Below are 27,403 nucleotides of genomic sequence, written 5' to 3' on the forward strand. Positions count from 1 at the left end.
TCTAATGGCCATATCATAAAGTGCATCATCTAAAGCTGATTTCACTATCAACAGATCTCAGTCCAGTAGAAAACCTTTGGGTCGTGTTATAAAGCCAGCATCCAAGCCAGCATTCGAATCCCACCCAGAGCAGATAAACCAGATTTGGTAAAACATGCAGCTGGAATTCTCTATCAGTTTGATATTTGTCTTGTAAGGAGATTGTTCTTCAAATTCTACTCTCTCAATCAAAAGAATATAGACTATATAAACAACTGCATGGGAAGCACATAGTAAATACACAACCAACAGTATTTAATAATCTACCAGAGAAAATTCATACCATAAAAGAAGATAGCTATCACTTTGTTTCATCAGCATGGACATGTGCTGCATGGTATGTGTGAGATTACTCATGAAATTCATGACCACAGGACAGTTATGATAGAGGTACTATCTCTGATCCTGCAGCAACCTCCATACTGTCACTGATATAGGACTGGGTATCTCTGCTCTGGACTGATGTCTCAGTCATGAGTGATGTGAAGAAATATTGTGTTATTTATTTGACGTGAAGGTAGTGTTTTTTTTAAGGAACAATGAGTTAAAGGAATACTGTAGTTCCCTCAGAAATGAAAAGTGTGTCAGTTTACACAACCACATGCTGTTCCAAACCTTTCTTTCTTTCAAGCACTGGATAAATATGTTACTAGTGACTAGTGGGTTTCAGGGAGAATAAAATGCGACAGATTTACAGTATACATGTGTTTCGTGGGATAAACTTTTGATTTCTTTGCTGATGCCGTTCGGCCCCAGGGTGGTTGTACTATAGAACCAAAATGTAAAAGACAAATTAGATTCATTAATGCATTTGTGGACATATTATATTGAGGGTAATGCATTTGTCTCGTAATATTGCAATAAAAGTTACTGATTCATTAGGAAGGGCACATTTTACAAATGTTTCAGTTCTGTAGTGCCATAGTGGGTCATCGATTAAACCTATGTTTGCTTCACCATTGCATTTGTACAACAAAGGATGCTGCAATGGCCATTGTATGGGTTGCTCATTGCAACAGTATTTGTGATCAAGTGGGCATTGATTTTATTACATTTGATTAATGATATTTAATATTGTGGAATCTTATGTTGATTTTGAGTTGATTAGCATTCTCTACATGTAGACTGAGGTGACCTCATATTGGTCAGGTGATTTAAACAATAATTCATCATTTTTTATTAGTAAGATCTCATTTATTTTTATGTCTGCATTATTTTGGCAAGATTACATTCGGTGAGAATGCAAACAGGCAACTCCATCTGCACTAAGGAATCCTATAAGATTTATATGACAGCAATTTTAAATAGAATGGGCACACTGCCAATTAATTATTGTTATATGAACTTCATATTTACAGTAATGCAATCTGTCCCATTTTTCTATCAGGGAACAATCTTTTGGAGCTCATCAGGATTTAAATAAGTAAACAAAAAACGTGAAATGTATTACAACAAAAATTATCTGGAATAAATAAAATAATAACGGGGCGGTTTCCCGGACAGGGATTAGACTAGTCCTAGACTAAAACATTTTTAAGAGCTCTACAAACTTAAAACAACTTGCACTGACACATGAAGAGTTTCGTTGCAAAACGAGATAAATCCATTTTTTTACATTTTTGTCAAAACATGTTTATTATTATGTTATCATGTTATTATTTTGTTTTATGGTGCTACTTAGCTGTATTTTTAAAGTTATGAAGGTTTAAATCAAAACAAACCAACTGCAGTTGCTTTGAAATTAATTGGAATGCACAACCAAAAAAACGAGATTTCTGAACTATTAAAAAAACGGTGGTTATCTCGTTTTGCAACGAAACTCTTCATAGCTTAAAGTACATCAGGGCCCTTTGTTTTGCCTCATAATGCATACAGGTAATGTTTTTAGTATGGCATGTTTGTTAAAACTAGTTATATTTCCTAATTAAACTAAGGCCTATTCCTGGATTAAGATAATCCCTGTCCGGTAAACCACCCCAATAAAAAAATAAAACTGAGATTGAAGAAAAGGTATTGGTGCTATCCATTCTAACCATATTCAAGTAAATTATTGTACAAAATGAAATAAATACCTCTAATTAAGTCAGCGGTGTCGCTCCATAACGCACATCACGAGCTGTGCGTAGGGCACCAAGTGCTGAGGGGGCACCAAAAATAATAGCCTAATGAAAAAAATATAATGCTGATATTATTTCATTAGCCTATAGAAATATCATTAGGCACTTTTTAGCCATGTATATGTAACAAAAAAGGGGGAACGATATAATTTCATGGCTCCAGTCTAGAAAGTATGCCCCCCTCGCCTTGGATGGTCTGCGCCGGTTGATCGCACGGGTGCCTGAAAAAGTTTGACAGACAGTAGGCAACTTTTATGGAAATGGCCCCGAAAAGACAGCAAGAGTCAGGTTTTGAGAAAAGAAAGAACAAGAAACTGTGAGATGATGCACGTGCATCACTTGGTAAGTCCATGTATAATCATGGGAAATGTGCATGTGCTGCTGCTAATCGTAATAATACGACAATAATACGCCTCGAACCTGCTGACGTTATATGTTAACAAACTATGTTGTTATAATTTATAACTTCGCTGCAAGCTAAATTGAGACTTTACTGTTAAACATTACCTATGCATATTACAAATAACTGACGCCAACTAGCTGTTACTTTCTTTCTTTAAATATTGAGCAGTTTGGTTTATTTTGACGTGACAGTAACAGTTAACGTTAGCAGTCAGTGCAGTGCACATGGTAGGCTTACATTTTCTGTTAAATATATTATCAAAATAATCCAGACACGTTTTTCCTAAATTAAATGTCACTTTGAATAAATTAATACTCATCAATAATTACAAACAAGAATAGCCAATCTTCTTAAATAAAACAAAGATTTAGAGTACTAAAAGTCACAAATTTACTTGTGTTATGGGTATTGAGTTATATGTTTAGTAAGAAGTTAAACAGGGCAAAACAAAGAAAAAAATTTCTCGCGGTCAGGATGGGGGGCATCATAAAGGAATTATGCTTAGGGCACCAAAATGGCTAGCAGCGGCACCGAATTAAGTACAAAATGTCTAGATTATACAGACAGAATATATAAATATTTTTGTCTGCAATCTACAGTGGCTTGCAGATTTTTGGAAAAGATCAAATATTTCTTCCCTGTAGGCGCATCACATTTACCCATAATTAACCAGTTTTGTTTTCATTCCCCTCAGATTAAGGAGAGACACAGTGTCTGCCACTTTTTTCTGGATCATGTTTACTATTTTTATATTTACATGGCAGACCTACAGACAGGCTTTGGGTATTGTTCCTGTATTATAGGCCTACTCTTCACAGTGATATGCTCATCCAAATTCTTATTATTATTATTATCTCATGGCTACAGCCGAGAGAGCTTCACAAAGTGAGTCTTTTCTCCCAAGTGAGGGGTGCAACATAATTTATTTGAAGGATATTCAACAAGCAACACAACAAGAAGAGAAGCTCATGCACATATCTCATCTGGCTTAGGGCCCAAAAGCTGATGCACACTCGCTCGGGGAAAAAGCCAAAACAAGTTCAGCACTTGTTTTATTTTTTGCCTGTCCTGAGCTCTTTAGTTATTTCTCAGTAAGGCCAAAATGGCCTTCCTTATTTCATTTTACTGCCCTTGGTTTTGTGGTAGAAATAACTGGTGTGCCTTTATGGGATGAGTGTGGCTGTTGTGGGTCTTCAAAAGGTAGTTGGAGCTGTTTGCTGCCCTGTTTGATAGACAGCTTTATGATTTGAGCATAAACTAACCTACTCCTGTGCCTCCTACTTCACTGTAACCTTGTAGTGACAGCAGCCCCATGCAGCTTTGAGTGGGAGGTGTGAAGGAAACTACTGTAAGCTTTACACAAGGTCTTTCAATCAAAATTCTGTCTGGTAGACTGTTTATACTAAATATAAAGATTCAAATATATATATTTTTTTTTTAATTAACAAATGACAGTTAACAGTTGTAAACAGTTGTAAAAAGTCTCTATCATGAATTTATAGGGGTATTTTTTAATATAAAAGGGATATTTTGAGGAGACAACCCAGGCTCACTTGCCATACGTTCCCTTAAGATGCAGTGATATACTTTGAGAAAAGTAAATGACTAGCTTATTAAAGAGCACCAATTATTTGATTCACGATTTTACATTTCCTTTGGTGTGTAAAGGTACATTCACATTATAAGCGACTTAATCGCAGTGTGTCGCTCGTCTCTTTCAAAAGTGGCGTTTCTATATCTGGTTATCATAAACAAATGAGTAACGTCCACTCCAGTAACTGATGAGAGACGGATGACGTGAACTCCCCTGTTTCGTTCTCAATAGTCGATCACGAATGTCGCTCATAATTTGCATAAAGTTAAACATTTCTCAACATTGTCACGCGACTGGACACGCCCATCAAGCTGTCAATGGTCACTGTCGCTCGTGTCGCCAGATGCCGCAGAGCTTCCATTGAAATCAATAAGATTGCGTCCCTCTGCTACTGCTAGTTGCTTATAATGTGAATGTACCTTTAGGGTGTAAATGTCAAACAGTATTTTCTTTCACCCAACTTGTCTGTATGCTCTCAGAACATATAACTCTTTCCCCGCCATTGACGAGATATCTCGTCAATCAAGAGAAAACGCTTCCCCGCCAATGACGAGTATTTCCGTCTTTCCGCAATACCGCTATTATCCACTTCCGCAACATTTTAAAACCGGAAGTATTGCCCTATGGCAAGCTGCTGCATGTCCGTGTCTGTTTTAAAGATCGCTCTGAATGGGATCTCTATGAAAAGTCAGTCACAAAAATTTAATTATCTCTGCTTTTTGCTCAAAATGTGGTGTTTTTGCGGAAACTTACCCATATTCAAAAGCTAATTACAAAAGAATTACTGAAGGTAGGATGAAACGTTTTTTTTTTTTGAAAGCAGAGGGTCTGTTCTTTCATTTGGTATATTGTATGTTTATATATTTGAAGAAGAACATTTTCTGGAAGGCATTAAACTTTTGTGAAAATCATGAAAAACGCTGGCGCTGGCTGGCAACTTTTTTAAAAAAAACGCTGGCGGTGAAAGAGTTAAATTATTATCGACAAAACACATTAAATAAAGATGCTTTATTTTTTACTTTTGATAACAGGGCATTAAAACAAAGTCACAGAATTTCAAAATGAGATTATGGTAGATAACTGATGACAACAATGTTGTTTACATATTCATTCATTTCTGGCAAAACAATTAAATTGATTCATGTAAACTTTTCAAATTCGCAGTCACCATGAGTCTAAATGCCATGGGCTGCTTTTGAAACCAGATCTTCCAAAAGGGATACTCTGAGCTTATTTTTGTTATGTGCAAAGCTCTGTTACCTGTAGCAATGTGTAGGTGTTAGCAGCTAGCAACGAGTGGTTGGCTGCTTTGTGACCTCTGTAAAAACGCTGTTTGCGCTCGCAGCAATTGGTTCACAGCTGGTATGCTCACTCTTTTAATTCTGTCCCTGCTCCAGCCCACAGAGGGCCAACATTCAGGCAAGCAGCGCTCTCAATAATTGGGCTGGGATCCTACAGCCCCACTCTGGAGCACTGAGTTGGTGTTTATGCTAATGGGTTGGCAATTAGCCTTAGGATGTAAACTACTGTGGAAATATAAAGGATTTGAGCAAGGGATGTGATGAAATGACTTTCTCTTTATTAGCAGAAAAATTGCGTACAGAATACTTATATCATATAACACATCAAGTAAACAACTGAAACCAAGCAAAAGTTAAAAACTAATGACATATTTGTAAATAATTTATAAAGGTATTAATTCATGAGTAATAACTAATTAACAAATGTATTATACATCAGTAATAGAAATTTACAACAATCAATAAAAATTGTCACTCTAATGAAATACCTGCAATATAGCCATTTTCAACTCAAATTTTATAAATGCTTAATATGCTTAATTAATGATTTTATTCATACATATTTTACTTATTTTATGTTACCATCAAATTATTCCAAATGAGGTAAAATTATTTAAGCTACATTATGTTATCCACATTACTATATGTCCCATCTGTGTCTATTTTTTTAAGATATTCTAGTAAAGAAAATGTAAGTTGATGTTTAAATGAAACATAACTGAGCTCTTAAAAAGTGTCCCAAAAGAGCAACTTCAGGAATTAATCTAAGCTAGACTGATACTCAGGTAACATGCACAAATGCAACATGTTGAAGGACACTTAAAATAGTTAAAGGGATACTTTACCCCATGATTTACTCACCTTTGAGCCGTCATCAATGTACATGATTATCTTTTTTTAGACTAACACAATTAGAGTCATATTAAAAACGTCCTTACTCTTCTGAACTTTATAAAGGTAGTAAAGAGGGACCAGGGAACAACAACTTTGAATAGGGCTGCACGATTCGGAGAAAAAATCTAATTGCGATTTTTCTGATCAAAATTGCGATTCGCGATTTAAAGTGCGATTCATTAGTATATAATAAAAGAGGTACATCCAGGTTTGTTGTGGTGGTTTTAATAGCACCAAAGAAAGATGCTGTGCTACTGTTTATTTAAAACCTCTTAAACATTGTACCAAGTTGTCTGCAGGACTTTGCTATTCTGCAGACAAACTTTTTTTTTTAATCTAAGAACATTAAAAAAAATACAATTTAAATTTTTTTGAAAGTTTTATTTAAAATAACATATAGGCCAATGTATTTTGGCTGTCACTACAACAATGCATCTGACAAGCAAATGTTTAGTTTTTCTTTTAATCATAAGACTATACTCATCTTGTTTTACTTTTCAGGCATCTGTAATAAATGTAAATATATTAGTTATTAGAATCTATGATTTAACATAAGCAAAAAATACAAATAAAAGACTGCACAGTCCTCACTGTAGGATTTTAAATGTGGAGCTGCAGAAGCTTGTTCAGTTAAGAGTAAGGAGTGATTTTAATTTTTGGAGTGTAATAAACATTTCTGACACAGAAAGCACCAGGTTACTGTCACTTTAAGACACAAGACAGCTTTAAAACTGCTCTGCTTCAATATAGCCTACTGATAAACATCTAGCTGTTTATGTTCACTTAGACAAGAAAGAAAACTTAAGTTTAGTGATCACGCGTGTGCTGACTGGTCTCTGTGTGCGCGCTTCATGAACCCTCATGCCTGTAAATATTCAAAGCGGTGCAGATGTGCGCGTGCAAGAAAGTATAATGTACCTGTTTCGTCTGCTGTGTTCCGGGCTTTAATGAAACCTGCTTATAGTCTGATGAGGCGCTTGTCATTGTTTGCGATGCATGACGAGAAACGGACGTATATACACCTTTCTTTAAGTCCAACATTACACAAAAGGGAAATGTTTTCGCGCATTTCTTTCCTTTCATTTGCCGGTTAATGAGTTATAATGCGTTTTTAAAATGACTGAATCCAAAATCTGCCAACTTCATGGCATTTCGCGTTGTGCAGTTAATTCCATTTGTATGCATTTCGCGATTCTGTCCGTGATGCGGAAATCATATGGCCGTACACTTTGTTTAGGAGTTGAACTGCTGCCCGCGCTCATGTTTTCCAAATGGTGTGATGACGTGTAGTCAGCACCTCAGTGTTCATGCACTCTATTGGTCTAAACTGCATCAAACGTAAAATGCGCATGAAGCGAACTGTCAAAAACTGCGTACTAGATGATTGTTATATTTAATAGTTTTGAATCGAAATAATCGCATTTCTTGTGATTCGAAAATCGCATCCATTCACATCGCGATTTCGGTTTAAAAACGATTAATCGTGCAGCCCTAACTTTGAAGCAAAAAAAAGTGCATCCATCATTCACAGGGGTAATCCACTCAGCCCCAATGGGTTAATAAAGGTCTTCTGATGGTATTCGATGCAATTTTGTCATGGGCTTGCCAGACCATTTGTACTAGATTCTGGTCTGAGTACATCTGGCAAGACCATGACAGTACTATGTTCTGTGTGGGGACACGTGGAGTCATATTGTGTGTGTGGCTTCCACGTGTTCCCAGTGTCTTGTCGCTGTCATGGTCTTTCAGAGGGCAAGATCATGGCAGCATTGTGTTTTGTGTGGGGACTCGTGTTTCACATCATGTATTTGTGTCACATGTTACCAGTGTCTTGTCACTTTTACCCTACTCCCTTATGTACTCGTGTCTTGCGTAATTAATCATGTTCACCTGTTCCCCATTTGTGTTGTGTCTTTATAATGCCCTCTCGTTCTCTGTCGTGTGCTCGTTCGTTCGTTCTGATTCAGTGTGTGTTGTTCCCGTCCTCCGGGTTACCTGAATCGTGTTATCTGAATCTGTGTTATTTTGTTCCTGTGTTATTTTGTTCCAGTGTTTGTTTCTCAGTTCCGTGTTTCATCATCGTTGTTTATTATCTGTTTTACCCCCACGTGGGTTTTTGTGTTTGTTTAATAAACCTTCAGTTTATTATTTACGTCGTGTCTGCGTTTGGGTTCTCTTTTGTTAAAACGTACCATGACAAATTTGGTTAGAAAAATATCCAGATTTAAAACTGGTAACACTTTACAATAAGATTGTATTTGTTAACAAGTAGTTACACTGTAATTCATTATCTAATTTGAACTACCAATGAACAATATTTCTACAACATTTATCAATTTTAGTTTATGTTAATTATAACATTTACTAAAGCATTTTAAAACCAAACGTTTAAACTGAAAACATTAGTTAAATGCACCATGAACTAACATGAACAACTGTATTGGCATTAACGGTAACACTTTATTATAATGTTCATTAATTAACATTAGTTAACTACATGAGTTAACATGAACTAATGATGAACTGCACTTGTGCAGCATTTATTAATCTTTATTAATGTTAATTTCAACAATTACTAATACTTTATTAAAATTTGGTTAACGTTAGTTAATGCAACGTGAACTAACATGAACAAACAATGAACAGCTTTATTTCTATTAACTAACATTAACAAAGATGAATAAATACTGTAACAAATGTATTGCTCATGGTTTGTTCATGTTAGTTAATACATTAACTAATGTTAAATCATGAACATTATAATAAAGTGTTACCAACGGCATTATAAAGTCATATATTTAAGTTTTGAGCAATGTGATTAGCCATTTTTGACCCCATTTTTTGACATTATAGTTAATTTCTTAAAGCTACAATCCACATATTCTTTAAAATAAAAATAAAAAAATCTGTTATTTAATAAAAAATAAAATATCGTCTCCTTACCCAATTCACCAACCCAGTATCACGAAATTACGTACCTATAGTCACATAAATTTTTGTCTTTTCCGTGACACTGACACATTTTTCCACCTTTTTCTGTTTACGTGTCACTGTCACGTATTTGTTACTCAACTGTTTTGTCCTTTTTTCTTACCATTGTCACTTCGGTTTAGGGTTAGAATTACATAAAATGACATCCTTACCCAAACCCAACTCTAACCCTAATGCCAGGAGACAATGGTTTAAAATCATAAAATATAAAAAATAAATAATGAAAAAAGGTATAAACCAATACTTAACTTCCTAATGCAAACATCAAATCTAACCCCAAACCGAAGTGTCAATGGTTTGAAAATAGGACAAAACAGTTGAGTAACAAATATGTGACAGTGACACGTAAACATAAATGTGTAACATGTTCACACAAAAAGGCAGAAAAACGTGTCAGTGTCACGGAAGACTCACAAATTTACATGACTATAGTTACATAATTTTGTGATACAGGGTTGAATTCACAACGGTAAGCTGATTTGAGTGACCTGCGTTGGTTTTCATTCATCTTTGCAGGATTATGTCACATTCATAAACAGATTGAAGATGACCCGGCTACTTCATTGCATGTATTTGCTCTGGATGGGAATTGGGGAAGTGTTTGTGGGTTGTTTACAGTTGCTTAGAGTTTAAACTTGTCATATAGATGCTAGATGATAAATCTGTAAAGCTTTAACAACGATCATCTAGGGAAGGGAAAAGTCATGTAAATATGTTAATTTATTACATTTTTACACCTGGGAAATCATGTGGAGAGTCTCTAGTTAAAAATGGAAATGAGACAGAGCTTGTGGCAAAACTAGCAGGGCTTTTTAACATCTAAGGGATTAATGCAGTGATTACATACATCAGATTCACCAGTGCGGGTAACGGGGCGAAGCACAGCGCACATACAGAAAAATTCAAATAACTGCAAATTTATAGTTCAAACAAAGGTGACAATGGAGAGTCCAAAGTTATGGTCTGCCGCTTTAACCTGGTTAACTGCCAAGATACAATGGTCTCATATTCACCATATGACTGGTAACATTACTGAGGCAAATTAATTTGGGCTTTCACTCATTTTCATGGACAGTTTCTGGTTGCAGGGTTTAATAAAAAAAGAATAATCTGGTCACTGTTTTTTCACCATACCTTAGGCCTGTATTAGCAATGGCCAGTGGGATTGCTGATAATGGCATGTTTGACCAATATACACTAGAAGAATGGTCTGGATTCCCAACTGACATTATCAGTGCTCATGAAAAGATATCAGTTACTCTTTCTCTACACAAACAGCCCTTCTTTTGGCATAAAGTGAACTTAGATGTCATGCCAACTAGCTGTCAACCTGTGTCATATTATTTTCTCTCTTTTTTTAATAATCATTTATTATTCATTTATTATTCATGAAATTATTCACAAAAATGCATGATTATAGGGTCAATATTTTCCAAGGTGTTTGTGTATTTGTGTGTCTCATTCTGACAGGGCATCTCTAGAGACGCAGGCTTGAGGCTTGCTGGCAAGGAAAGACTATTGACTAGCCAGCTGTATTCTGGACAGAAGATGAGTGTGACTCTTGACAAAGATAATTGGAAAGTGTTCATGCACTATTGACATTTAAATATTTGTGAAGGGCCCTGTGTAATCTGCACAAGGCATCCACTCAGGGCCCTGCAATCAAATGTGACATTTATATTTGTAACAGAACAAAACCGGCTTGAAACTACAACCGTTTTCCTCCAATTGCATTTGAACAATAATTGCTATTTATTATTGCCATCATTTTCAAAAATGTATAATTAATTTGAATCATAATTGTTGACAAATACAGCATCATGGGACAAACATTGCTATAGTGACATTTTGTACACCTAAAGGCCTCATTTACATAGCATGTTTGAAGTGACTCGATTCTGATTTTTCTCTCTCATTTGGCACAGTTTGGAGAGGATAGTGATGTGCAGGTTGGGTTTTTTTCCAACCCACGGGTCCTGCTTTTATGAAATTATTTGACCCGCCCCGCACCACTGTATCTATTTTTACAACCCGCCCCGCACCTGCGACCACTAACTCTTTCCCCACCAGCGTTTTTTTTTAAAGTTGCCAGCCAGCGCCAGCGTTTTCCATGATTTTTACAAAAGTTTAATGCCTTCCAGAAAATGTTCTTCTTCAAATATACAAACATACAATATACCAAATGAAAGAACAGACCCTCTGCTTTCAAACAAAAAACCGTTTCATCCTACCTTCAGTAGTTCTTTTGTAATCAGCTTTTGAATATGGGTAGGTTTCTGCAAAAACACCACATTTTGAGCAAAAAGCAGAGATAATTCCATTTTTGTGACGGACGTTTCATAGAGATCCCATTAAGAGCGATCTTTAAAACAGACACGGACGTGCAGCAGCTTGCCATAGGGCAATACTTCCGGTTTTAAAAAGTTGCGGAAGGGACCTAGTGGATAATAGCGGTATTGCAGAAAGAAGGAAATACTCGTCATTGGCGGGGAAGCGTTTTCTCTTGATTGACGGGAAAGAGTTAAATAGAAATACTATTGCAATGTAAGTGAAAAAGGCTTTATTTCAGCCTATAAGTGCTTGAAAACAGCCATTAGTTTACATTGCCACAGGGCCAGCGTCAAGGGGGGGCATTCGCGGGCCATGCCCCCAAACAGGTTGTTGTGCCCCAATACACAGTTTTTTATTATTTTAATATATATCAAGAATAATTAAAATAAATTAAACATTGAATGTTGCATGGCACTTAATGTAATCAAATGAGAATAATATAGTTGATATATGATGTTATTCTGTCATCTTTTCTCCCTTCTTTCCCAAAATGCAATAAACGCCACTCCCCCTTTTCTACAGAATGCCATAAATCCGCTCCACAGATTACAGCAAACCATTCCACGCAATGTAAACAAACAATGGCGGCGCGTTGAGTACACGGAATCCTAGTTTTCCTCATCTACTTTGTACTTCGTGATCAACAAACAAACAAAAACAAAATAATACTTTAATAGTAGGGCTGTCCAAATAACGCGTTAATTTCGATTAATTAATCTGAGAAAAAATAACATGTTTAAAACATAACGCAGATTAATCCATTCCGTATTGACCTTGTAAAATGAAGGAGGTAGACAAGAACGCGCTGGCGGTGACTGGATCATTGATTGGAACATTTACATTTAAAAACGGCCTGATGGAAGTGATGATAAAAATAAAGTTGTCTGCTATGTCTGCAGCAAAGAATTTGCATATCATAGAGTTCGTCCATTCTAAAGTACCACATCATACAAAGCACATGGATTAAAATTCTTCGTCGTTAGATGGATTTCCATCAATTGCAAAATTATTAAATTTACTTTTCATAAAGACGACGTGTATTCACCTTTTTAAATGGGATGTGATCAAAGCCTGGAGTGGAGCAAAATCACGTTCCTCTCTCCACTGTAAGCGTTCTGTAATCACTACGCACTGGATCCACTTCGGGTTTTCTGTCTGTAGCGCGTATCATGAGGTAAAACTTTATTTCAGCTAGCATGGACATAATATAATGCAGGAAGGCTCCAATGTTTTGGAGATCGATAAAGATGTAAAAGACCAATGGAGATTGACTTGGCTTAGCGAAATGATGAAGATTGGCAAGCCTTTCAGTTCGTGGGATAAGAAAACCAAAACATCCAGGTAACTTGCGTGTCTTTGCACAGTTTAGGTCTCCTGTATTTTGTGGGTAAATGATTTCTCTCGTACCTGAATAAGTTACTCGCGTCCCGTTTTTGACTGCTATGTTGATCTAACCAGTGGCTGATACAACGGGTGTTAAATTCGTGAGTACACTTCATGTGGTGTCACAAGAACCAAGAGGCAGATGACATCCAAGTCCTGTGAGAGCAGTTCGAGAAATCATAACAGAAGACTGCTTCTGAAATGCTCTCGCGGTACTTTGATGTCACCCACCTATCTGTTCTTGCAGTTGCATTTGCGCGAGGTCACAAAAATGTAACGTTTGTACATGTATTTAAGCACCGCAGTTAAAAAACAAGTGATTTTAAGCCATTCAAACACAAACAACAGTGCTAAATGCGCCCTCTGTTTCTGTGTCAGAGGAGTACTACATAAAGTGTCAGTTAAAGGAATATGACTTATGAGAAAATTTTTGTACCATGACAAAGCATCCAGTAGTTAACATTAATCCAGAGGTACGACCTAGCACATTCCGTAATACCAAAGGTAAAGGGGCAGATTTTTTATTTAAGGTTTATGTTCAATTGCACAAAAAGCCCTGCAATTGATATTGGACTGTTAAACTTTTGGTAAATAATCTTCCTGAAGCACTTTATTTCCTAAGCATATTACTGTAGGTCATTTTTGTTGATTGTTATGGCCAATTTTTGAACAGTGAAAATACTGTAATAATAAAAGAGTTTTTGAACTTTAAACCCACAAATGCTGATTATTCACTGATTCATTTAAATAGAAACATTTAATACTTTCACAGTAAAAATTATGTATGCAATTAATTTAGATTAATTAATCACAGAGTATGTAATTAATTAGATTAAAAATTTTAATCGATTGACAGCCTTATTTAATAGCATTCCTAAGCCATCAAGGCACTCGGGAGACGGGTGCTTATTTGCCCGGGCCGACAGCATCAAGTTTCTGTCATGATAACACATTGACCCCAGGGGATCTTATGAAAAAGTTTCCATAATTTTACTCAAAGTCAACGAAAATCGAGCAGGACCAAAACATTTTACAGCTGATTGCTGTGAAAAACGTTAAGCGACGACGTCAAGTATAACCGCAGCAATGACAGTGATCTTAATATGACAAAGTAAGTGTTTTGATTAATGACATTAATGTTTATATTTTTAATTAGTGTGTACAACTAGTCAACTAAATGAATATAACATGGCAAAGATGAATGCACATTTAAATAGGCTATTGATTCAATAGATTTATAGCATTTTTAATAAAAACTTGTCATGGATTTATTGCATTTTGTGGAAAAAATAATCAGTTTTTATAATAAATCTTTGAAAATCAAGTTATGGATTTTAATTTTTTATGTTTTTATAACCTAAAGATGCTATGTGAAAGTTTGTAACAGAAAATAGTTGTTTTATATCTTGTCACTTTCTTGGTATAGAAAACATGTTTTTACCGAAATTTGTCGAAATGGATTTATTGCGTTTTGGAACCAAACTCTTCATATGTTTTTTTAATTAAAATAGACCAGTTTCTCTGATTGGTTGTATTGCAGCGTCTCAAGCGTCTTTACGTCTTTAGCATACTAATGTGACTTGATACTAACAATGTGTTTTTTGGATCATGGCATTTTATGGATCGTGTAAAATATGGATATTAGAACATTTAGAACGAACCAGCACCGCCTGCTCCATCTGACTTCATGCAAACACCGGTTTGCTCAAACTCGAAGATTAGAGGTCGAGGTGGAATTTTCAAATCTACAGGACACTGTTTTAAGGAAGTTACATGTTCTTCCGTGGCATAGTCACAGAATTTTTTTGCTCATTTTCCGTGGCATTCCCACGGATTTCCGCATATTTCCGTGGCCCTGCCACGGACTTTCTTTTCCGTGGCATTCTCACAGATTGGTTACTCAACTGTTTTGTCCTATTTTCTTACCATTGTCGCTTCGGTTTAGGGTTAGATTTACATAAAATTACATCCCTACCCAAACCCAACTCTAACCCCAACTCCAGGCGACAATTGATTAAAGTTTAGAAAATATAAAAGAATACATCAGAAAAAATTGTATAAACCAATACTTACAGTGACAAACTAACACAAACACCAAATCTAACCCTAAACCGAAGTGACAATGGTTTGAAAATAGGAAAAAGCAGTTGAGTAACCAATCCGTGAGAATGCCACAGAAAAGAAAGTCCGTGGCAGGGCCATGGAAATATGCGTAGATCCGTGAGAATGCCACGGAAAAATGAGAAAAAAAATCTGTGACTATCTCACGGACTATCTGTGACACACACCGCCTTCAGCTTTTTTTAAAGTTAAGTTAGCGTTGTTTTATTTATGTAAGCCTAAATGTGAAGTGTGGCTATAGACCGTTAACAGCATTGCGACGTGATTATGGTAATACTGATTAGTTTGTGATCTTCTGCACTTTATACGGGAAATGAGCTGACAGTCTGTACCAGTTGTATGAGTGTGCGCTTGCACTGTATTGGTTGTTTTAATGCCTTGTTTTTGCAAGTTATTGTTGCTAATTGCGTGCCCCCCGTTGGAAGCCGCGTGCCCCCCTGTTAGTTATGGTCTGGCGCCGGCTCTGCATTACCATGTAAACTGGCAACATATGTCACGGTAGGAAATCCTCTGTTTCCTCCGTGTCATGTGTGTGTGTGTGTTTGTTTGTTCACTCACCTCTGCCATGTGCTCGTTTGATTAAGTGTTGTCACCTGTGTATGATTGCCTCGCTCCAGCTGGTCCTCATTACCCATCTGCTACATATACTCACTCAGTTCTCTTCCTGTTGTCAGATCCTCATTTCATGTTCCAGCAGTACCACTTGGATTATCGTCTCTCGTCTTCGTGTGCATTGGATCAGTGTTCGTGTTTGTCGTCTCCGTGTGAGTGTTGGGTCCGTTCCTGGTTTCGTCCATTGGCCATTATCACACTCACCACCGACTTCACGTTTCATCACTCTTCAGCCACCGTAGACCTTCGATCACCATCGCCAACATCCTGGACTCTGTCACATGTTCTGTTGTTTCTCTGTTCTTACCATCATTTACAATAAATCTGTGTTGATCGCCTGCGCTTGCTTCCTCCACTTTATTGTGTCATTACAGTAGGATCTGACCATCATGGAAGCAGCAGGCGATCGCTCCCCATCTCATCTGGAGGAATTTTTACAACGCACTGTGGGTCGTATGGATCGTCAAGAGAAAGCGATAGATGAGATGGGTCGAGCTTTCCAAGCGATGGTGACGAAGGTTTCCGAGCTCGCTCTCCAGGCTCAACAACATCATCCATCGCCGCCCACTGCGCCCCCCACGCCACCCACACCGCCGATCACCACTGGGGGTTCTCCCCAGTCCGAGCCACGCCTCCCCATTCCTGAGAAGTATGCGGGTGAGCCTAAATTTTGTCGATCATTTCTTTCACATTGTTCTCTGCACTTCGCCTTGCAGCCCCGTACGTTCACCACCGAGGAGATGAAGGTGGCGTTCGTTCTCTCCCTTCTCACGGGGAGGGCTGCCCTCTGGGGGACGGCGGTGTGGGAGAACCAAGATCGCTGCTGTGCTTCGTTCCACACCCTTTCGGAGGAGATGAGACGGGTCTTCGACCGCTCCGTCGCCGGGAGAGAGGCGGCCAGACTTCTAGCGGACCTACGGCAGGAGGATAGGTCCGTATCAGATTATTCCATCGAGTTCCGCACCCTGGCGGCGGAGTGTAAGTGGAACGAAGAGGCGCAGTGGGATCATTTCCTGCATGGGTTGGCTGACCGCATCCAACAGGAGATTCGAGCCGTGGAACTTCCCTCCTCACTCAACGGTTTAATAGATCTCACTATCCGGATTGACAACCGGCTAGATCAAGCAGCCAGACGGAGGGGGAGGACCACTCGCACCACCAGTCCAGAGGTTCAGCATCGGCGGCCAGAGGTTGCGGTCAGCCCACCTGGAGATCTGGAACCCATGCAGGTGGGGCGAGCTCGGCTCTCCCGGGAGGAGAGGATCAGGCGGAGATCCCTTGGACTGTGTTTATACTGTGGCAGCTCGCAACATCACATCCAGCGCTGCCCAGTAAAAGATCAAGCCCGATAGTAAATCTGAGGCTACTATCGGGTGGGATCTCTGCCAGGAAGACCTCATCAACATCGACACTCCTTCCGGTGAGACTACGGTGGTCCACACATACACTGGATCAGCACGCTTTGGTGGATTCTGGGGCCGAGGGGAGTTTCATGGATTTCAACTTCGCACGTAAGATCAACATTCCTCTCACCTCCCTCAAACACCCCATTGCACCTTTTGCACTTGATGGACACAAGCTTCCAGTCATCACTCAGACCACCGTTCCTGTTTCACTCATCACATCTGGTAATCATACGGAGAACATTTCATTCCTCATCACAGACTCACCTCAGACTCCCATTGTTCTCGGTCACACTTGGCTCCATCAACACAACCCCAGGATTGATTGGCGTCTCGGATCTGTGGTTAGCTGGAGCGAGGAGTGTCATTTGTCTTGTCTTTTGTCTGCTGGTGTTAATGTTTCTGAGTCTGTGTTTCAGGGGGAAGCAGTGGATATGACTAACGTGCCCGCGGAGTACCACGACCTGAAGGAGGTGTTCAGTAAGTCGCGGGCTGATTCTCTTCCTCCTCATCGTCCCTATGACTGTGCGATAGAGTTATTGCCAGGTACCTCTCCGCCTAAGGGCAAGTTATATTCCTTGTCTATTCCAGAGACGGCGGCCATGGAGAAATATATATCCAGTTCTCTAGCAACGGGGTTCATTCGCCCTTCCTCTTCTCCAGCGGGGGTGGGGTTCTTTTTTGTGGGAAAGAAGGACGGATTCCTTGCAACCTTGTATTGATTACCGAGGGCTGAACAACATAACGGTAAAGAATACTTATCCTTTGCCGCTTATGTCTTCAGCTTTTGAGAGGTTGCAGGGAGCGGCCGTTTTCACTAAATTGGACTTACGTAACGCTTATCATTTGGTCCGCATCAGGGAGGGGGACGAATGGAAGACTGCGTTTAACACCCCTCGTGGCCATTTTGAGTACCGCGTGATGCCTTTTGGGCTATCTATCTCGCCGGCAGTCTTCCAAGCACTCGTTAATGACGTGTTGCGAGACATGGTCGATCAGTTCATATATGTTTACCTGGATGACATATTGATTTTTTCTTCGTCTCTCCAGGAACACGTGCAACACGTACGACGAGTGCTTCTGCGGTTGCTAGAGAATGGATTGTTTGTCAAGGCGGAGAAATGCGTTTTTCATGCACAGTCTGTTTCTTTTCTAGGACACATCATTTCGACTGAGGGTGTTCGCATGGATCCTGAGAAGGTTAAGGCTGTGGTAGATTGGCCATCCCCAGAGTCTCGCAAGGCCCTGCAGAGATTTCTGGGGTTCGCCAATTTTTATCGGCGTTTCATTCGCAATTTCAGCCAGCTAGCCGCACCTCTGACCGCTTTGACCTCCCGTAGTTTGACGATCAGGTGGTCAGACGCAGCTGAGGCTGCGTTTGCCAAACTGAAAAGCTGCTTTGTTTCAGCTCCAATTCTTGTCACCCCTGATCGCTCACGTCAATTCATAGTGGAGGTCGACGCGTCAGAGGTGGGGGTAGGAGCAGTGTTATCCCAGCGCGCATCCTCAGACGGAAAGGTTCATCCTTGCGCGTATTATTCTCATCGTTTATCCCCTGCGGAGGTTAACTATGACATTGGCAATCGGGAGTTGTTGGCCGTCAAATTGGCACTGGAGGAATGGCGTCACTGGCTTGAAGGGTCGGGTGTACCTTTCATTGTATGGACGGACCATAAGAATCTCGAATACATTAGAACTGCTAAAAGACTTAACTCCAGGCAGACTCGGTGGGCATTGTTTTTCGGTCGTTTCGATTTTACACTTTCTTACTGGCCGGGTTCCAAAAACATCAAACCCGATGCTTTATCCCGTCTTTTTGAGCGTTCCGATCGTACTGCTACTCCCGAGCCCATTTTACCGGAGACCATCATTATCTCCGCGCTCAGATGGGAGGTCGAATCGAAGGTTTTGACTGCCTTAGAAGGGGTAACGCCCCCGGCTCGTTGCCCACCGAACCGTTTATTTGTGCCGGAGGGGTTACGGTCAGACGTTCTCCAGTGGGGTCATTGTTCCAGTGTTGCTTGTCACCCAGGGGTTAGTAGAACTAAATTTCTAGTCAAGCAACGATTTTGGTGGCCTGGTATGGCTCGTGATGTCCACGATTTCGTCTTGGCTTGCTCGGTTTGTGCTGTTGGTAAGACTTCCAATCGACCTCCAGATGGGTTACTCTTACCGCTGTCTGTCCCTTTGAGACCCTGGTCCCACATCTCGCTAGATTTCATTACCGCCCTCCCACCCTCTAAGGGTAATACGGTGATTTTAACCGTAGTGGACCGGTTCTCGAAGGCGGCTCATTTCATTCCCTTGCCCAAATTGCCATCAGCCAAGGAAACAGCGGTAACTGTCATTGACCACGTCTTCCGTATACATGGCCTTCCGACAGACGTGGTTTCTGACAGGGGTCCCCAATTTGTGTCCAAATTTTGGCGAGAATATTGTAAATCGTTAGGGGCGACTGTTAGTCTTTCATCCGGGTTCCATCCCCAGAGCAATGGTCAAACCGAGCGAGCCAATCAGGATGTCGAAAGGGCATTGCGGTGTTTGGTTTCCAACAATCCTTCGTCCTGGTGTCAACAACTCTCAATTGTGGAGTACGCACACAATTCTCTGCCGGTGTCATCTACGGGCATGTCTCCATTTAAGTGTAGTTTAGGGTACCAACCACCTAATTTTGTCAGTACTGAATCCGAGGTGTCGGTCCCCTCCGCAAACGCACTAGTCCAGAGGTGTCACCGCACCTGGACCAGAGCTCGTAGAGCTCTGCTCCAGGCAAGGTCGCGCACCAAGGCTAAGGCCGATCGCCACCGGTCGAAGCCTCCCCGATACGTCGTCGGTCAAAGAGTGTGGCTTTCAACCCAAAACATTCCGATGCGTTCCGTTTCGAATAAGCTTGCTCCCAAATTTATTGGCCCGTTTTCTGTTACCAAAATCATTAATCCGGTAACAGTGCGTCTTAGCCTTCCACCGGCGTACAGGAGGGTTCACCCCGTCTTTCATGTGTCCAAAATTAAACCGGTGATTTTTTCCCGTCTTAATCCGCCTGCCCCGGTTCCCCCACCGCCTCGTATCGTTAATGGGGAGACCACATATTCGGTTAATCGTATTCTGGACTCTAGACGGAGGGGACGCGGTTTTCAGTACTTGGTGGATTGGGAAGGTTACGGTCCGGAGGAGAGAAGGTGGGTTCCTGCTCGGGACATACTGGATCACTGCCTTATTGATGATTACAATCTTCAGGTAAAGCAGGCTGGGAACGCCAAGGGGCGTTCCTAGGGGAGGGGGTACTGTCACGGTAGGAAATCCTCTGTTTCCTCCGTGTCATGTGTGTGTGTGTGTTTGTTTGTTCACTCACCTCTGCCATGTGCTCCTTTGATTAAGTGTTGTCACCTGTGTATGATTGCCTCGCTCCAGCTGGTCCTCATTACCCATCTGCTACATATACTCACTCAGTTCTCTTCCTGTTGTCAGATCCTCATTTCATGTTCCAGCAGTACCACTTGGATTATCGTCTCTCGTCTTCGTGTGCATTGGATCAGTGTTCGTGTTTGTCGTCTCCGTGTGAGTGTTGGGTCCGTTCCTGGTTTCGTCCATTGGCCATTATCACACTCACCACCGACTTCACGTTTCATCACTCTTCAGCCACCGTAGACCTTCGATCACCATCGCCAACATCCTGGACTCTGTCACATGTTCTGTTGTTTCTCTGTTCTTACCATCATTTACAATAAATCTGTGTTGATCGCCTGCGCTTGCTTCCTCCACTTTATTGTGTCGTTACAACATATGCTTATGAACCATAGATACCAACATGGTCCTATTAATAACAAAGATAATGATACATATTTTTAATATTTACAAAGCAGCGTTTGTATTTATCTGTATAAAAGAGCTATACATACCTCTACATTAGATTTAGCAGTTTAACCTTCTTTTTCTTTTTAATGATGTAAATTCCCGACCTTAATTTCCCCGCACCTCGTCTTCAATCTTCACTTTTATTTCTCTGTTTTGTTGTTGTGGCTGGCGACAGGAGCTGCTTGGCGCTTTCGTTACGTGAGGTCAAGGGTTTAAGGACATCACGCAAGTTACACTGCTACGTACCTTATCAAAGAACCTAATAAAATACGAGAATATATATTCCCAAATATGTCATATAAGTTATAGGGAATTTCATTCAGGGAATTTTTTATTTTGTTTTTAATGACCTGCCCCAACCTGCCATGCAAATAAAGTGACAATTTCTTTACTCGCCTCAACCCGACCCGAAATCAGTTGAAGACCACCCTCTATCACATGACTCTTTTTAGCAGAAGGACGATGACGTTCACTTTTAATGGTTGACGTCACACGTTGCCGAACTGAATTGTGGATCCATCAGCACCACTTCACTGCTGTTGTTTGCGGTAGAAGTTGAACATTTCTCAACTTTTTAAGCGGCAATGCGTGCGTCAGCCAATCAGATCGCTGTATGCAAATAACCTAGGCAGTGTCAGCCAATTATGTTTATGGAAGACTGGAGCATGTGTTGCGGCCACTCTGATTGGCTGTTGGCCACGCTTCAGACAAGCCTTCCATCAAACGTTAACGCTTTCGCCTCATGTGAATGTACCTTTACCCCAGGCCTGGGGTGGGTAATCGGGAACCGGGAGAATTCCCAGTGGGTCGCTTCACTTTTGGGCCGGTCGAGGTTTTTGTTTTTTACATTTGTCACATTAGTGAGTCTATCTTCTTTTAAATAACATTACACACTTCCACATTCTGACACTGCATTGCGCAGCCTTTGCATGGGTTGTACCATGTGAGTGAGTTCCCTCCTCCCCTCCCATAGAGTTGGTTCGGTCCATAGCGTGTCTTTTCCAAAACTTTTCTCAGGTAGGCTGGGCCAGCTCTACCGTAACGGTACACGTTTCAGGGAGGATGAGTGGGAGGAAGAGGCTAGGAGGGGCTGTAAAAGCCATGTTGAAGAACTGACGTGGCAACAGGTAAAGAGAGATAGGCCTAGTAATGATTAGCATGAGAAACTTAATTATTCGGCTAATATCGTTGTCTACCTATTCACAAGCAAAATATTGGCCTTCTGTGTATCACCCAATACATGGCAATTCATAGGCTATGTTATGCAGTTTAATATTGATAACAAAACTCAAGCTTGATCTGTGTATGCAGTAAAATTACTTTCTATTATAATTTTATTTTAAAGACACACTATGCAGTTATTTTACCTTAATATAACAGCTTCAAAGTTATTTTGGTGGTAAACAAAGTCATAGTAGGGCGAATCATTCTCCTGTTGAAGCTCGGGGAGGACGCCGCTAGCAAAACCAGCAATGTAAGCTTGAGAGAACCGCCCCTGACAAATCTTGCGAGAATCACGACTTGCTTTACGGCAACGACGTCACACACGTTAGGCCTGTTCGACTTCGTGTGGCGCTGCAAGAACCATCCGCCGGATGACGTCAAAGTACCCTGAGAATGATCCGAGACGGCACTTTGATGTCATCCGGCTGTCGGTTCTTGCAGTGCTGCATGAAGTCAATCAAGCCTATAACAACAACTGCATGTGTGAATTTGAGACATGAGGCTAAACGATTTAAAAGTTAAGAAAGAGCGTTCGGAAGAGAGTAGGAAAAGGAAAAGAGAATCTGACCGCGTTAGGAACCGGACAAGGTCCCACTCGGTCAGGTTTTTACTCGTTGGCGTGAGCTAAAAGACAGCACTGGATGGGATGCTGATCTGGCGATCTTGTTGATGGACTAGTAAGTAAATCTCTTATTTGTAAACTTGTTTGCGGTCTATGTTGTATGTTGTTGTGCTTGCTTGTAGTATATCATGCGATTATCACGACAACAGTTGTCAATATCTCACATAATTATCAGGACATAAATAAGCCTAGAGGTTGCAAATAGTGTAAACATGCACAATTTGCAAACTATTATGATAAATAGCAATAATCATGTATAGTGACATTATAACGACCAATGTTATGAAACAATGCAACATACACAATTAACTTTGTCATGGCATTTTGTAATGTTTACAAGAACACAAATGAAATTATACAGTAGACATAGACTATAGACTGTTTACTTGTGATTTAGCTGCAATCATGTAAAAACATTATAAGCCAGCAAACGCGGTACTTTTTTATTATATGCACTCTACACTTAGAATAAACTTCTTATTATCCTATTACCATCAACTGTAGTTTAGTAGACTATGCAGTAGCCTAATATTTGTATGAAATTGTGAAACATTACCTGGTCATTATCTTCCGAGGTGTACTAAAGTGGGAAATTATGACAATTGCAAGTATTCTCCAGCGACTCTAGGGGTCGCTGTTTGACAAAAACGCAGAAAATGCATAGAGCGGCTTTAATTACTAATTCTTTTTTGTAGTGAATAAGTATATTATTATTTAATTAATGTTAAACCTTTACATTATTTGTTGAACCATGGTATTAATAAAAACTACACAAAAGTAAGAGCTGTACTGTTGCTTCATTTATCCAATTTGGCAAAAGTGCTTATTTGGAATTCCACAATGGAAAAGTTGGCCGGTCTTTGGGCCTGAAACTCCCGGGCTGAAAAGTGGCCCCACTCCAGCCCTGCTTTACACTACTGTTCAAATCCGCCCCTTCAGGTCTCCAGCAGCATATGGTGGACAGAAAACAATGAGTTAGCATAATAAACCATACATTGTACCATACAACACCATGCATTTTAAACCAAAAAGTGCAATTTGTTTACTTTCAGGAGCAAGTACATTTTTGTTTATAGCGCAAATTTTTGAAGAGTTACAGACAAATGAATAGAGCTTGGTAAAATGTGTTGTGCCGACACTCGCGGTCTAATAGGGTTAAAATTATGTGCTGTTGCTTATACAGCCGAAACAATATGCTGCTGGTGATCACTAATGATTAATTTGTTCTCATTTATCGTAGTACTTAAGCCCTTGTTTTAACTGTCTGTGACATGAATAAACACACGGTGTGTTTACAAGAGCATTTGTGCAGATAAATGTATGTGAAACCATGTTAAATACTATAAATGATAAGTGGATCCTGATGAGATGCAAAAAAATCCACACCCAGGCACTCACAGTTATAAAGGTAAAAATCTTTTATTTAAAGACAGGGCTATATCAAAAACAACACCAACGTGTTTCAGCCCAGATGGGCATTCGTCAGGGTGTTGATGTCACCAGGTGACGATCTGTGAGGGCGGAACCAAAAGTGTGGAAGATGGGTTCCGCCCGACGATGGTTCCGCCCGGACAACTAACTCTAAACACCGGAATTTCCGATTGACACAGCGATTCCTGATAGGCTGATCAGAGGAGAAAGCAGAGTACAAAAAGGCCTTTTGAGACATCAGATGGGTGCTTGTTGGTGTACTTTGTGCACGCTGTGTTTGCTGCTGTGTAAACCGCCGTATTGATCTACGTCGATCCCTTGGGGAAGACAAAAGGCAAAAGGTGACTAGGTGAAGAGATTTGGGCACGGATTTACTTGTGAATGTGATGATTCAGAACCAACGAGTGCAGTTAAACCCCAGGTTGTGAGTACAAACAACGAGTGAGTAACCGCTGGTGTATGTGTATGCAGTATTGTCCAAAGGCTGCCATTGTGTATTCTGAGTGTGTTAAAGGTACTTGGCCCCACTGTGAAGGGAAGCGTGGGTGAGCCGTGGAACAACCGGAAGTACGAACAGGTTGTGAGATCGAACAACGAGTGAGTAACCGCTGTTGCATGTGTATGCTGTATTGACAAAAGGCTGCTAGTGTGTATTCTGAGTGTGTTAAAGGTACCTGGCCCCACTGTGAAGGGAAGCGTGGGTGAGCCGTGGGACAACCGGAAGTGCGAACGGGAACGACTTGGGAGCTGACGCTGTAGGTCGTCTGGCCCTGCGGATACAAGAAGCGTGGGTGAGCCAAACGGGTAGCAAACAACATACAGGGGTTGTGCTGACCGGAAGGGATAACACGTCGTGGCTCGCGCCCCGTGTGAAGAAGAGCTCAGACCTTTCGCCCCCTGTGTGCCAGCATTAACCACCTCACTTTCGAAAGCAGACAGTGGTGAAGCCCAGCGCTACGTCCAAGTGAGTAGCAAACTAAGTGCACTGTAAGGATTTTGGGTCGTGGTAGTATTTAGATTTATTCCACAGAAGCCCTTGGTGTGTGCGGAGCCTCATCGAGAGTTCCCCCCAGCTCGTGGCCCCCAGTTGTCCAAGCAAGGAGGGAGAGCCAGGGAAGCGTTTGGCTCCGTAGCACTCGACCCAGCCGTCCCCACGACACCCCGAAGGCGTAAGCAGACGGGTGAAGGTATACAGTGCACGAACGTTGTGCGAAAGCCCACTGTCCAACGTACACGAGAAGTCCATACCTCGTGGGTAACTAAATTATGTGATGTGATAACCTACCTGTACTTACAGCAGCGCCCTGAGGAAGAAACGAACTGTGAAGCGAGAGTGAAATACCTACCTTTGTCCTAGTGCACCGCCTCGAAGTGAACGAGACAGCCCAAGCCCCGTGAGTAACTTACCTGTGTGATGTGTTAACCCGTCTGTGCTTAAAGCAACGTCCAGAGGAAGAAACGAACTGTGAAGAGAGAGTGAAATACCTACCTTTGTCCGAGTGCACCGCCTCGAAGTGAACGAGACAGCCTAAGCCCCGTGAGTAACTTACCTGTGTGATGTGTTAACCTGTCTGTGCTTAAAGCAACGTCCAGAGGAAGAAACGAACTGTGAAGAGAGAGTGAAACACCTACCTTTGTCCTAGTGCACCGCCTCAAAGTGAACGAGACAGCCTAAGCCCCGTGAGTAACTTACCTGTGTGATGTGTTAACCTGTCTGTGCTTAAAGCAACGTCCAGAGGGAGAAACGAACTGTGGAGAGAGAGTGACACACCTACCTTTGTCCTAGTGTACCGCCTCAAAGTGAACGAGACAGTCCAAGCCCCGTGAGTAACTTACCTGTGTGATGTGCTAATCTGTCTGTGTTTACAGTCACACCCGGAGGAAGAAACGAACTGTGGAGAGAGAGTGAAATACTTACCTTTGCCTTGTTACACCGTCCCGAAGAGAGCGAGGGGCCCCCACAGGGAAAACCTAAGAGTGCAGGAGATACGGATGAAAAAGCAGGCTAGTTGCTGTCCCGTGTTGAAATCAAGTCACTAACAGTGTTTTACCTGTTTTGCCTCCAGGAGGAACGGAGGGCGCCACGGATTCAAGGACCAAGCCGTAAAGGAGCCCCTGTCCCCATTCCTTGATCGAAACTGCCCTGGAGGCGAGAAGAAGTCTTATTAGTTTTAATTGCCCTTTCCCCTTCCCCTTCTTCTTTTAACTATTTAAATAAAGCTATACTTTTAAACTGTAGTATACTTGTCTGTCTGGTCATTGGAGTGGTCTTGGGAACCTCCTCGAGGTGGAAGTTAGAGAGGGGCGTGGCCTTTTAGTCACCTTGGGTCCGCCCCGGCCGTGACATTATACTGTGCACAATTTCAAGATCTGACTACTAGAGGTCTCTTAGAAGTAAACTATTCCGCAGTCTAAAACACTTTAACATACGATCCATGACTATCGTAAAAAAAAAAAATAATAAAAGATTATATGGAAAAGAAGCTACTTGCAAAAAGATTTTAAAAAATTACAAAAATGGAGAGATATCAATATCTTCATTAAGTCCAGGGTATGCAAGAGCACTCAAAGAATGTATCCAATAAGTTTCTCGTTGTTTTTTATTGTCTCAGTCTATCTCCAACACTGCTATTCATTATCACATGTTCAATTCCAATGACTTTCAAGTTACTGTCCCTACCATGTTTGGCCTGTATGAAGTGTTTCGTCATTGGATAATTCATGTTACCAGTTCGAAACGCATATCTGTTCAGCCATTCTATCCCATAGCCTCCTCTTGGTAAGTCCCACATATAAATGATTACATGAACATTCCAGTCTGTAGATTACATGAGTGGAATTACAATTAATAAAATCTGTGATCTCAAATGTCTTGTGTCTTTTGTCCTCAAATGTATTGGTGCGGATCATGTTAATATAATAATTACAACTGCCACAGCTAAAACTTTCTCTTCTTGGAGCTGGAAGGAAAGTCCTTAACAATTTGTTCTTAATTGGTGGGGCATGTTTGAAAGTAAAAGCAGGGGATTCTTTAAAAAATTCAGGAATTTTGTTCCCCGTCTGGAGCACCCAGATTTATGAT

General features: G+C 40.7%; 1 long non-coding RNA gene across 1 annotated transcript; it reads left to right on the top strand.

The window, feature by feature from the left end:
- The first annotated feature begins 24,570 nt into the window (after positions 1–24,570).
- On the top strand, positions 24,571–26,559 carry LOC141362547 (uncharacterized). Its single transcript, XR_012368290.1, has 2 exons — positions 24,571–25,508; positions 25,619–26,559. It is a non-coding gene; the product is annotated as an uncharacterized lncRNA (long non-coding RNA).
- Positions 26,560–27,403: the final 844 nt, after the last annotated feature.

The sequence above is a fragment of the Misgurnus anguillicaudatus genome, unplaced genomic scaffold (assembly GCF_027580225.2).
Source record: "Misgurnus anguillicaudatus unplaced genomic scaffold, ASM2758022v2 HiC_scaffold_28, whole genome shotgun sequence".
Lineage (NCBI taxonomy): Eukaryota > Metazoa > Chordata > Actinopteri > Cypriniformes > Cobitidae > Misgurnus > Misgurnus anguillicaudatus.